Source organism: Castor canadensis, chromosome 3, assembly GCF_047511655.1.
Source record: "Castor canadensis chromosome 3, mCasCan1.hap1v2, whole genome shotgun sequence".
In the NCBI taxonomy this organism is placed as follows: domain Eukaryota; kingdom Metazoa; phylum Chordata; class Mammalia; order Rodentia; family Castoridae; genus Castor; species Castor canadensis.
The window spans coordinates 58633984-58648599 of NC_133388.1; the positions used below are offsets into that span (position 1 = coordinate 58633984).

The 14616-nt window shown below is 33.8% G+C and overlaps 1 non-coding gene across 1 annotated transcript; it reads right to left on the reverse strand.

The window, feature by feature from the left end:
- Positions 1 to 8173: 8173 nt before the first annotated feature.
- Positions 8174 to 8250, reverse strand: LOC141421864 (small nucleolar RNA ZL8). The gene has a single exon (XR_012446554.1). It is a non-coding gene; the product is annotated as a small nucleolar RNA ZL8 (small nucleolar RNA).
- Between the last annotated feature and the right edge of the window lie 6366 nt (positions 8251 to 14616).

Sequence of the window (14616 nt, forward strand, 5' to 3'; positions counted from 1 at the left end):
ATCATTCAGGGAACTCAGCAGACAGACTACAATCTTCTCCCAACAACTGGTTTTGTTTCCAAATGAAGCCTGGGAAAAACCATCAGACTCCACTCCTGGGGACCCCACAAATTTCTAAATTCCAGTTGATCTTCCTTAATGATGCCCCCACTTAGCATGAAGCAGCTAGATCAATTGGCACCCATAATACCAACAAAAGGCTGGAATGTTAGGTCCCTGGCATTATTGGGGCAGGCGGAAGGTCCAGAAGCTAGCACTGAAATCAGACCCCCTGATTTATGACTGCTTGCCCTACTCCCCTGTTTGTTCATCTGCTTGAAAAACACCCCAGGAACTTCCAGTTACTCAACTAGCCAGGCATGTCAACCTGTTCCATCTGGTGATCACAGATAATCAAGACCAGAAACTCTCTCCCTCCCCCATGGTTTGGACCTTCCTATAAAGCACATTACCCATTTTAGCCAAGCTGCTGCTCCCTGATCTTGGGAATGGGGGGCAGCCCTATGGTCTGGTTCAATAAATCTTTCTTTTCCACACGTGGTGTGGTGTTTATTCAGCTGTACTTTACATTTAGCACTGGTGTATGTCTTGATTCTTGCATCTGGTGAGAGAAGAATTCAGGCAAGATGTAAAAATGTAGTAAAAGTAATAGTAAAGTTTATTACAAAAGGAATTTAATAAGACAGGATAAAAGTGGAGAGAAATGAGGAAAAAAGGGGGAAACATTTCCTGTTGCCAATGCAAGAAATGGAAGTAGAGACTCAAAATGATTGTCCTCATCTCTAGTTTTACATTTTTCCAGTTGGAATACATGTGGTCATGGTGGTCATGTTTGGCAACTTCAATCATTAAGATAATGGATCTTGGTGGCTAAAATGGGTGTTAAAACAGAGTGATGTCATCCAGGTCTACCCAAAACACAAGGACAATAGGTGTGCTTTAGACCTTTCCTCTGGCAGACAAGCCCATTCAAGGAGCCTTGCAACTTGTTAACACCTCAATGAGGAAGACAGATGCAGATAGCCCCTTTATGTCTTCCTGTTCTTGTAGCCTAACATCTAAGAGGAGCAGGAGAGGGCAAACTGCTCTGGCTTTTCATTTTTTGCTTTCTTGTTTCTATGTCTGAATCTGACCCTTTTAATATTTATTCAAAATAATATAATTTCCCTGTTTCCTCATCTATCTGTCTGATTTCAACCATCACTCATGGCTAACTGCTACTTATATATCCATTGAGGAGTTCATACTGAATGAGCTATTAGGAGATGGGGTCTGATTAGAGGAAGTAAGTCACTAGGGGTATGCCTTTCAATGGTATATCTTAATTTCTTGTCCCTGGGCATTCTCTCTCTCTCTTTCTCTCTCTCCTCTCTCCTCTCTCGGCTGCCATAGGTTTACCTCTTCCACCATGATGTTTCTTCCTTGCTACTGGTGTAAAGGCAATGGAACCAGTTGACTATGGACTGAAATCTCTGAATTTTTTATCCTCCCTTAAGTCGTTTTCTCAGGTATTTTGTCATGGTGACAAAAATACTGACTATCACAACGGAGGCTATGGGAATAATGACTTTCATGTGGTATAATAAACTACAGAAGAGTCAATGCCTTTCCATTTAGTTTTCAATATTTTCTTAGTACATCCTTGTAGGTACTCTCCTTGCCTTCTGGAGATATGTAAGCTGGCCTGTATCCTAAATACCATATCAGATTAGAAAAGGCTGCCAACATTGCCTCCTTTTTGAATCGATCAGAACTACCATTCCTTTAAAGTGGTAGAAAGTGGTTAAGGGGAATTAAATACCTACTGCAATAAGTCACTCACTCTGGGAGTTCTTGATCCTTCACCTTGAATTAGGGATCCTTCTTATGTTCTCTTACAGCTTTTGTAATGTTCTACTATCAAATTCTGTTATTATTTATATTCATTATCAGTCTGATAGTGTTTAGTATAAAATTCACATAATGAAGCTGTGCATCCACAATGTCAGGAAATGATGGCTTAATGAATGAATGAATGAATGAATTACTACTCATACATGAAATAATACTCATTTCCTAAGTAACCAGTCAGTAAGAAATCTACTTGATTGGAAAGGGGATTATAGCTAAGTGCTGCCAGGTAGTCTTGAGTGATCAGATTCATCTTAATAGTAAAATGCATGATTTTCACATTGCTAAAAATGATTATCACAGAAATAAAGACCACATGTCAAAGTTTTAGTTGCTTATAATTTGAGAACCAGCAGAAAGACAACATAGGAGTTGAGAATGTTTCATTGATGAATCCAATGGAGAAAAGAATACTGAATTTAAGTGTCAAATTAAATATGACTCATCAATATTTCTAATAAAATTCAAATCTTTAGGGTGGATACTTTCACAATAAGCCAAAAAAAATCACAACCTAGATGTTTCTTACAAATGTAAAAAGTTAAATAGTTCTACAAAATGAAATCTTTCAGAGTAATAGAAACTAGACAGAAGCCATACTGGAACACCCTCTAGAAAAACAGTACACAAAGTACTGACAATAGTCAGTCTGCTAAACAAAGGAAATTTATTCCAGAATGTAAAGTACTTATGTTAGTGAGAATTCTATCCTAATCAACAAACATTTTCACTGTAGCAAGACTTTTTGGTAAAAATTCCTCGTTTTATTGTGAACTTAATTTTTTGTGGACCAGAGGACAACTGGGTAAAGGTGGAATGTTTTCAAGTGTCTTATGCCATTCCAAGAATGAGTATGCTTCTGAAAGTGTTCATGTTTTCTTCTTGGAGATTAAATGTGAATAAAGAGACTCATTAAACCTCAAATTATGTGGAGGTGAATCATAAGTAGAAGCAAATGAAAAGAAATTTTTATCAAGTCTTTCAAGGAAAATCTGGAACTATTACTGCAGTGGATTGAATGGTACCCCTAGAAAAAGAAATACCCATACACCAATACTCTAAAGTTGCCTAAAAGTAGTACTTTATTTGGACAAAGTGTCTTGACAATGTAATAAGTTAAGGATATTGAGATGAGAATATCCTGGGTTATCCTGGTTGGCCCTAAATACAATAATGATTGTCCTTGGTAAAAGACACACAGAGGAGAAAACAGACACAGGAGAAACTGAAATGGAGATGAAAGCAGCCGCAGGAGCTTGACTTCGGGCTGGCCACACAAGCTGCTAGCTACCAGAAGAAGGAAGAGGCGAAGAACAGATTTTTACCCTAAAGCTCCTGCACAGAGTACAGCCCTGTAGGATTTCAGATGCCAAAAGACATCTGAACACAACTGTGAGAAAATAACCTTATACTGTTATAAACCACAAACTGTGTGGCAATTTGCTATGACATCTTCAAGAAATGAATATAACTTCTTTCACATACGTTTAGAATCTAAAACCCTGTGTAAATCATGAGAACAACAACCTTCAGTAGTGTAAAGGACATATTGACTTTGTGATGGATATCCTATTTAGATCCCTTAAGTAAACCTCAACTCTTCTGGTACAACAGGTTCATTTATCTTATGGTGACACTCATCTGTGACTTCTACTCAGAGAACATTTCTATGATTACTGACTTCTCATACTAACATGAAATACTAAGCTATCAGAATTGGCCAGACTGAAATCTTCTGATAATTAGATTGAACCATAAAATTGTCATTTTGTAGGTCAAAAGTAGTTGAATTTTGGTATGATCAATAGGATTTATTTTAAAAAATAAAACTTACTCTGCACGTACTTGATATTTTGATTATTGCTCACTTCCTTTAATAGGTTTTGTCGTGACTTTTCAGTGGTTCAGGATATAACCATTTGGTAGTAACAGTGCCTTCTATGAATAAATCATACACTCCAAAACACAGTACACAGAGGAGAAATAGAACAGCAGATAAAAAAAGCTACAGAGCCATTAGAAATGCCTGTTCTTGTTCATAAGTTCTCATCACTGGCTGATTTAATTTTCTCTTGGCCAAAATGATCCTTATTCTGGTGCTGTTCTGAAATAAAACCATAAACACTGATGCATGTTCAAAAAAAAGTGAGGTTTGGTTCATTAAAAAGTACTTACCAGCTGACGGTATACACTCAGCTGGTTGTTTTCATATATGATTCAGAGGCAACAGATAAACATGAATCACAGAAAGGAAAACAACTTGAGGTAGCTATCTCCTGGAATATGAAAAACACTGCCATCCACTGGCTGTTTTCTAGAATTTTTGTGATATTACACATAACTCAAATAGAGATTTCTTGTAGCTCATATTTTAATTATTCTACATACTAATGGAAATCCACATTTAAAAAACTAAAAACTTATACCATACAGAAAACTTTGAAAATTTGGAAGATACACTGCTTTTTGGAACTAAACAGATTTATCTATTACATTAATCTGATTTCTAAAAGCACATTTAAATACTTTTGATTTGCTAATAGAGACAAATTATAAAGTATTTTCCAAACTTATTTGGCTATGCAATAGTTTCTCAAAATATATTTAAAGAAATTTGATAGGATACAGTATTAGTATATTGAAGTTTTGTTCTTTGAAAAAATAAAATTATACCAGGATACAGGAGATATCCAAGAATAATTTGTAGATTGTTAGTATCTCTCCTAATATAAATGTAAAAATAGTAGTCTAAAATTGCAAGGAAAATTTAAAAATGAACGGAAACTATTTTACCACAAAGTAAATTTAATATTATATCATGATTTTAATGAGTTTCTATACATTCATTTACTGAAATTATTTGTTATGGATTTTTAATTATATTTTTCAGACTCAAAATCCTATCCAATTAACTTATATGAAGACAATTAATAAGGATAACCAGAGATTGTCATTTCTAAAAATTAGGTCTGACGTGACTAATTGAAAAAAAATTTTAAAAACCAAGGTCTGTCTGTCAAGAAGGAAAATATTTTCCCTGCAAAATCCAATACCAAAAGTAAAACTGGACATCTTGTCATCCTCTGTTATTCAGTCATGGTGTCTGTAATAGCTTTGTCACCCTCATTTTTCTATATTTAGGAATAATATTTATGTACATATCCAGTCTCCTTTACTTAGACTATAAGGTCAGGCCCTTCAGATAATACATACAATTCCTTTAAAAAAGTTAATGTGCAGATCCAAGCAAGGAAGAGCACACCTGTAAGCTCAGCATTTGGAAGGCAGAAGCAGGAGGATTTTGAGTTCCAGACTAGCCTGCGCTAAATAGTGAAACCCTATCTCAAAAATGGGGGGCATCCATATATGCTTCTATATACACTAATACAGCCACGCACCCACATGTATCTCAATTTTTAGAATAATACATGCTTAAACACAGAAATGGGAATAAACAATAATTATAATTCTACTATTTGAAAGTAACTACTGCTAATATTTTGCTATGTTTCCCTTATTTTATATGCATATATTTTTAACAATGTGGTCTTATGCATGCTACTGTTATATCATTCAAATCTCATTTTCCACAGAAAACTAAGATTTGTATGTCCTATGTCTTTACTGCTTTGCTTCTTCTATCAATTCTATATATGAAAGATAATTCACTGTTTCTTTAAAGAATATACTTAACCCAGAAGTTCGCATCCATCATAAAGAGGCAATATTTTCAATGAAATTTTTTCTGTTCCCTGGCAATAGTTTAGATATTCCTAATTAAAACAATAAAAAAAAATAGTTCATCCTTCAGATTCAAACTGTTCTAAGTGTATGGTTAATTTTCTTCAGAATTTTTTTGTTTGGAAACCTAAAATATTGTAAAATATTCTATCTGGCCGGTAAAAAAATGGCAAAAATATGAAACACCTGTGCTAGTAATAGAAAGGGAATTACAGAGAAGCAAGCTGTGGGCAACAAGTGCAGTTACTCAAAGCATGACACCAGGAACTCACACTTAGTATCTGTGAAACAATTTCCAGTGAGAGCAGAGCAGCATATAAGGTCAACTTCTAATGGGACTGAAGCTTCTCCCTGTTGACAGGGCTGCTGGGAAACCCATGACCTTGGCAGTATCCAGGCTCTGGGTAGCTGCCTTCCCAACAACTCTTTAAACCTTTAATACCCCAAATTCTTTTTTTCTGATTCTAAGCAACCTGTGTATTCCCCAGTGACAAGACTGCTTTGACACGTGTGTCTTAATGAAAGTTAGACTAGCAGAGAAGCAAGTTCCCTTACCAGAAAACACATCCACACTGCTCTGTTCATCACACACACACACACACACACACACACAATTTCAGTTTTGTTAAGAGTACATGATGATTCATGTATTCATTTATCTAGTGTGAAACACTGCAACAGCACAACCCTATAGGTAATCAGCACCTAATTCAACACCACAAGAAAATCTTCCTCATGTCTTCTCCTTGGTTTAATTAAGGGTTTGTGGGATAACATTCTACAGAATAATACACCATAACTCATGCTAGAAATGACTGAGGATGAAGAAAAATTTAATCAAAAAGATGCTTAAATAAGACAAAGACAATTAATTTTAGAATCTGCTCTTTCAAAGAGAGGAGCACAATTAATTCATGAATAAAGAGTTATCTCCCAATAGTACTGAGAATTCATTCTCTTGGTTGTTTTTCTACTTATTGTACAGAATTATTCATGTACAGTTACAATTAGTGCAATTAGTGTGCAATCACAACAATTGCACCTGGAAAGTGAATTCTGTAAAACTATTTAATATTAAATACATTAATTATCAATTTGGAGCTTAAAATTAATCTTTAATATATGTAGCTTGAGCTATATTATTAAACTGACATTTTCACAAACTTTAAATACTTAAATTAAAAATAGATTTTTTAAATGTTCACAAATACATAAGTCTGTAGTCTTATTGAAATGTTTCATTGAAATTTAAAACTGATTAATCGTAACTTCATTTTAATTCTATTTTAATAGGTAATTTTGAAGAAAAATGTCTTGCAATAACAAAATAATATTAATATTTAAAAGATCTGCATGGCTTTATATTTTAATAAAAACATTCAAATTTCATATACTTTAAATTACATTTAATTTTAAAATTCCTTTTCTTTCTTTTTTTTTTGTAGTACTGGGGTTTGAACTCAAAGCTTCACACTGATAGGCAAGTATTCTATCACTTGAGCTGTGCTCTCAGCACTTTGATTTTTGGTTTGTTTTCTGATAGGGTCTCTAACTATTGCCTGGATTGACTTCTAACTCTGATCCTCCCACTTCTGCTTCCTGAATATCTGGAATTACAGACCTGCACTACCACACCCAGCTTTTCCCTCTTTATTATCAATGCACCACAAGTATTGAAAATCTTAACTATGGAAACATTTTGGCTTTAATAAAATAAAGGCAAAATATACTTAAGAGAATAAATGATAGCATAAATTATTCACATATTTATAATGCCCATCTAAATATTGCTGGTCCATCAACTAGGATATCTAGAGATGATAGAATTAATTTATTTTTAACATTTTACTGACTTTCAGTTATACACAAAAATTTTTCTCCATGAATGTTTATTTAGAAAGATAGAATTATAGTAAATATCCATTAATATGTCTATTTTATTTACTTTCAAATATTTAGGTATGTAGTGTATGAGTATTTTTTTTTTATTTCATAACACTCTCCTCAAATGTAAAAGGCAGAACTGATGATGGCATACTTTTAAGTGTCCTAACTTTTTTCTCAAATAGACATAAAAGTGTTTTAACCTATAGTGATTTGAAAGTATGTTTCAAAAAGCTTTCCATACAAGCATATGGCGGCTGGGTATAAAAATCTTTTTATTTGCTTTAAAATATTTTATTGGACTCTTTGATAAAATGAGGCACATGTATAAAAACAAAATGAATATAAGCAAGCAATTGTTTCTTAGATAGAAGTCTCAGTGTGTTTACAGGAGTACACCATCACACTTGCTAATGTTGTGTACTTGCTACCTGTTTCGAGTTTCTAGCCAGTTTTTTGCTTAATAAGTAGGCAGCTACTCACACAGGTTAATATAGGAAAAGATGTAAGTTCTTAGGGTCTGACAGAAGTCATTCTTGGTATCAGCAAAATCCTGAAATTTCATAAAAGGAGCATGTATCAGAACCATGAAGGCAACTAACAGTAAAAATACTAAACTGTGTGGGCAGAGGAGGTGTCACACAAGATGCAGAAGCATTATGAGTGGATCAGGTGGCTTCAAAGATGCTCAGATAAAAGATCAGAGACTCTAGTTCAACCAGGTCACCATTACTGTATAAAAATCTTGAGTTACAACTTTTTTCCATATAAAATTTTGTCAGTATACTTTCTTTTGCATATTTATAATATCCAATTTCCATTTGAACATTTGAAAGTACAGCATTTTTATTTCCTGGATATTGGTAGACTTTTTAATGTTTTAGATTATTTTGATCTGAAAATCTTATCACAGACCTGTTTTATATTACATTTTCTCAGCATGACAAGATTTTAACTTGACATTGCTTTCGGTGGAGGACAATTTAAAAATAATAATTTTATCTGGTTGGTTTTCCTTGAGGACATTTTTTATGTCATTTCTTCATTTGCACTTGCACTTGCTGTTATCTGTCTTGTCATCTCTCACATTCTTTCCATTAATCCTCACATTCAATGAGACCAGTAGTTACAATCCTAATTTGGTCTATTAACAACTCAAAAGATTTTTGGCCAATAAGAATACTTACAATTCTGTATTACTATTTCCACTTCCATTTTTACTTTTAATCTGTGCCTTAAAACCAGCCTGTATGGCTTTCTATTCCTGTTTCATTAACAGCAACAGCACTACATGTCATGTCTAAAGGAAGTCATCTAGTGCAAATATTTTCTTCCTTGGGCACATTACAGCCTTCTTGTAATAACATTAAGAACATAAGACAGTTCATCAAAATTATGTTTGGGAGCCATTTTAAACAATAAACTCATGAATAAAAATTTAAAAGGCATGGCACTGAAAACATTTGTTCATTGTATATGTATTAAAACAACAGAGCAGAGTTTTATTTTGCTCTAACTCAGCTGGGTAAGTACATTTCAGACAGGTGATAATTTTTATTGATTCTTTTATGTCTGTGAAAAACTGTGAAAGCCCTGGAAATACTGAGTTTGAGGTCACAATAAATTTTTCCAAGTAGGTAAATATTCAAATATAAAATCTATGCCTAAAGAGAATTGGTTGCATATTGTCTTTATATCATTTACTTTCAGCCCATGAGTTACTTTGTGTATGGAATGTGTATTTTTTAAGATTGGTTATTTTTTATTAATTACTTTTTGGCAGTACTAGGGTTTGAACTCAGAGCCTCACATGTGTATGCACTCTATGACCTAAGCTATGGCACCAGTCCAAGTGGTTCATTTCTTTGTAAATCTATTATTGTTTATATCTTTTAATTAGAATTTCAGTTTATTACCACTAAGGGGGCTTTATCACACTTTATCATTGCTTTTCTGTTTGTCTTCTCTTTTTTATGTTCCTCTAGTCTGCCTCTTGTGCATTATTTTAGATTTATAAAAGGTTATTTTTAAGAATTCCAATGGGAATTTTTATATTGAATTTTTAACTGTATCTCATAATTTTTAAACATTGTTGGCATATATTAGTTGTAAAGGAGGGTTTCATTGGCACATTTCCACATATGCTTACAATGCACCTTGGTTAGATTCACCTCCTCCATCATTCTCCCTCATCCTTTCCCCCTACTTCAAACAGTTTCAACAGATTTCATTGTTCTATTTTTGATACAAGTGTATAAAGTGCATCAACCATCTTCACCATCCTTTACCCTCTCCATTTCTCCTCCCCCAGTACCCTCCTCCTAACAGGACCTGTTTTACATTCCTGTCTTTCATTTTCTAATTGTATGTTCCTTATTCTAAGGAGTTTTGCCATGGTGTTTAACCCATTAATGTATTGTGCTTTAATCAGATTAACTGTCTCTATGATTCTCCCTTGCTCCCAGCTCCTATTATACCACAGCATTCTGTGTGTTTCCTTATGCCATCTTCCTACATTGCATCTTCCTACACAGATGCAATATATTTTGATGTTATTTACTCTCTGTCATTCTCTTTTCCTGTTCTTCCTCTCCATGTCCCCTCAAACAGTACCACTCTGACAGATATGTTCTCATATATGTATGTATATATGACCATGTTCTTATTTGTGTTAACATTTAGTTTTTGGGTCTATCTTCCCAGTATGAGTGAAAACATGTGACCTTTGTCTTTTTGAACCCGGCTTACTTCACATAACATGATAATGTCCAGTTTCATCCATTTATCTGAAAATGGAATAATTTCATTCTTCTTTTATGGCTGAGTAATACTTCATTGTGTATATATATAGCACATTTTCTTAATCCATTTATCAGCTGCAGGGCATTTGTGGGCGGTTTCCATAGAATGAATAGTGTTTCAATAAACATAGATATGCAAATGTCTCTATATTGTATCTTGAGTTGCATTCCTTTGGATATATGCCCAGGAGTGGTATTGCTGGATCATATGATAGGTCTGGGTCTGTTTCTAGTTTTTTGCAGAATCTCCATATAGTTTTCCATAGTGGTTGTACTAATTTACATTCTCATTGGCAGTGTGTAAGGTTCTTTAGTTTATGTTCTCAGTGATAGTGTTCTGTGATGACAATGTGTCTCCCATTTTTTCTTAGCATGTTTAGAATTCATATAATACAACATCTTTTAAAATATAGAAGCACTGCACTTATCTAGATATATTTGTTCTTTTGTTCTACATTTTTCAGGTCAAACAGTCTCTGATTGCCATTACTGCAGAAAAGCAGGTAGAATGTAAAAGATAGGTTCAGCTGCATTCTAATAAAAAATCTACAAAAATAAACCTTAATATGTTGAGCCTTGCTTTATACTTTATGGTGTCATTTTAATGTGTAATCTATGTGTTGCATAAATTCTACATGACAATGTTTCAGTATATTTCTTTAAGACATCATATGTATTTCAGAGAATTTAAGAGAAATAGTCTCATATTATCTATATTTATATACTGATTATTTCTGGAACAAATTATTACTTCCAGAATACCTGGGTTTTAACTGGTATCATTGTCTTTAGTGTAGATAATTTCCTTTTACATTTTTTAACATAACTTTGATGGTAAATGTTTTCTTAACTTTTTGTTTGTCTTATTTGCTTTAATCTGATACTGTCTTTATTTCACCTTCAGATTTTCTTGGCACAACTACCTTCCATATTTCTTTTGGTTTTGGGTTTTAGAATCTTAGGTAATGATGGTAATAATTACCAGCAACTAAAATACTAAAAATTACACATAAAACCCTATGGAGCAGTTTGCATACAGCATGCTAAATTATCACATCATTTTGATCCTTTTTAACGATGAGCCAATTGAGGCTAAGAGGCATAAATGACTTATCCAACGTCAGCCAGCCATTAAGAAGTATATTGAGGATTCAGAATCTGTCATGTCCAGATCCAAAGTCTATGCTTTTCAAACTAGAGTTTAAGATTTTTTTGAGTGACTATTTTTTCTTTATTTATTTGGCAGTCATGGGTTTGGACTTAGGGCTTGTGCTTGCTGGACAGGTGCTCTGCCACTTGGCCACATCTTAATCCCATTTTGCTTTAGGTTATTTTTCAAATAGGGTTTTGCTTTTCTCTGCACCTACCTGGTACTGCAATCCCTCCTATGTATACCTCCCACCTTGCTGGGATTAGAGAAGTACACAACCATGACTAGCTTATTTGTTGAGTTAGGGGTCTCATGTTTTTGCTTGTGCTGTCCTGGAACCGAGATCCTCCCAATGTTCATCTCCAGAGTAGATGGCATTATAGGCATGAACCACTGTGCTTGGCCTGACTACTTAGAATTATCTAAGCTTGAGCCTGAAATGATTTTCAGTACATTCTGAACTCTTTCAACAGCATCCAAACAGCAGTTAAACAACATTCAGAAAATGGTCACTTTTGATCTCTATAGATAAATTGTGCTTCACATCATTTAAATCATTATCCTAAAGAAAATCAGAGAATTACTTGCTCTTCTAGGAACACTGGTGAACTTCCTAAGACTTTCTTCATACACCCCTTTTAGAACCAATCTAGGCATATAATGGTATCCATAAAGATATTTTTAAGAAGATAATCAAATACAGTGAAGCAAAGGAAACTACCTGGTTTGCTGATGCAAGAATATTAATAATCATGCAAATAAAATACATTTTTATATTTATTGAGCAGTTAACTTTAATTCTATGAAAATTTTCAAAGGGAATATGAATTGATGGCAGATAAGTGGTGATAAAGAAATAAAGACATAAAGCAATGTGTCTTTTGGTTTTGGGTTTTAGAATATGGATAATGATTTGTTATTTGTTATGTTATTGAATTGATTACATTTATAAATGTCTGTTGAATTTGATTAAAATAGTCATTGGCACTTTAAGGATATATATTAATGGTCAATATTATTGCCCTTCAAGTATTATCATTCCATTGACTATCCATTGACTCGGAAGTATGAAGGCATCTTCTAGGGACTGTTAAGATGTCCTCATTCTATTAATTTTAGAAATAAGAAAACTATCACTCAAGAAGAGTTTTTATTACCTTCATAGTTACAAAGTTCCTTTCTTGTCCACAGTTTCTGTTTGCACTGTACCTCACAGACTTGGTAGCCAAGTGACAGTCTCCTATAAGAACAGTTGACAATAATAAACTTTCCCACAGGAAAGACCCACGTTTATTTCCAGGATCCTCCTTTAATTTCATCATTGATCTTTATTGACTCAACATCCAATAATGGCTTTCTGTCTAATAGCAGAGATGTTCTGGTATCACTTACCTGTATATTACTTTCTTAAACCTTTTCAGAACACACTTAAATGCTGACATCAAACAAAAATAATCAGTCTTCCAATATTTTATTTCAAAAGCCCCAAGCTGATAATAACTTACATTTTTATAACCCTGTTTCAAATGCATTGTCCAAATTACCTTAAATGGCATATCTTTTCAAATTACCATGTACTTTTCTCTAAACTGTAAATGTACCTCTAACTCTCTTCATTATGATTTATTTTAGAAATTACATTTATCATTTTAAAGTACAAATGCTATCATGTGACTGAACAGTTCCCAATGACCACAGAAAAGAGTGAAACTTCAAAGCCTGACACAAAAGGTTTTTCACTAAACTCATTAAATCTTTTTCAGGTGTATTTTTCTTCCTTTTTTTCATTCTTAGACTTCGAATTGCCTAGGTTACTTAAGTTATGCCAAAGGGCCACATGTTCATGTGTTCTTATGCCTCTGAAGTTTCTCTTCTCCTTTCAATGTCAATTTGGAAGTCATTTCTTTCAGGGTAAAGTTATTTAATTTTAAAAGTAGTTAAACAAAGAAGACAAGCAACCATCTATTTTTTATAATTCTATCATTATAAGTACCAAAAGAACCTGGTCAAAGAAGTCTTTAATACTATGAAAGTATGAAGCATACTACCTGGGAAAGTCATTCAGGTGCCACTCAACTTCTTATTCTCCAGCTCGGCCAGTTCCCCAGGCCATTATCTTCTAGGTTGATGAGGAGTCACCTGCTCTAACTGTGCCAATCATTTGGCTGTTTTATATGCTGAGGTGAAAATTTACATAATATCCATTTCCAAATTTCTTCTTAGAACCCTGTTACAAATCATGTAGTGCCAGTTTTGGAAAGAATTATTGTTAAACATACACAGCGTAATTTAAGTAAGATGTAATACAGTTGTTACCTGATTTAGATTTTCTTGGCATGATGTAAAGTGAAAAATATTTATAATTTACCATAGTAAACTATGTAATAAAAACCAATATCTCAAAAGTCTGAATAATTTGATTTCACCAAATTTTATTACATTGTTTGAATTATTAGAAATATGATGTGTTCTGGACTCCTAGTTCTGAAACACTGATGTGCACTCAAATTTCCGAGTTTCTCATGAATTAATGGAGTTCTGATTCAGGAAGTCTAAGATTGTACCTGAGAGTCTCCATTTTTAGTTAATGCTGATACTGCTGATTGTGGACATCACATTGCATAACAAGGCTTTAGACCACAAAGAGAATATGAATGTTCTGATGAAAGACAGGTTCATGGCCCAGTGAGAATAAAACATCAGAGGACTTTGATCCATAAAACTCTGATGTAATGCCTAATGTTTTGCACTCTATTAATAAATACAAACAGGTAAATTGAGAAAGAAAACAAGAATTTAAGTTACCACTGAATCTGCAGTGACATAAAGACTTTTTCCTACTCTTCACAGGTCTGTACTCGATATCAGCAAGAAATCTGGAAGGGTGATTGGCACAGATGCTAGGAACTCTGAAAGCTATCAAGTTCTGACTGAAAAAGTAGAAAAGGCTTGGAAGCGAGGGGGTGGGGGTATGAGGGAGGGGGTGGGGGAAAAGGAGGGAGTGGGGGAAGGGGGGAGTAATGAGCCAGTCATTGTATGCACATATGAATAAAGGAAATAAAAAAAAAATAGAAGTCTCCTAGTGTTCAAAGAAAGTAAGGGAAATTCTTCCATTTTTACCTTCTTCCTTTCTTAGCATTTCATGAGCCA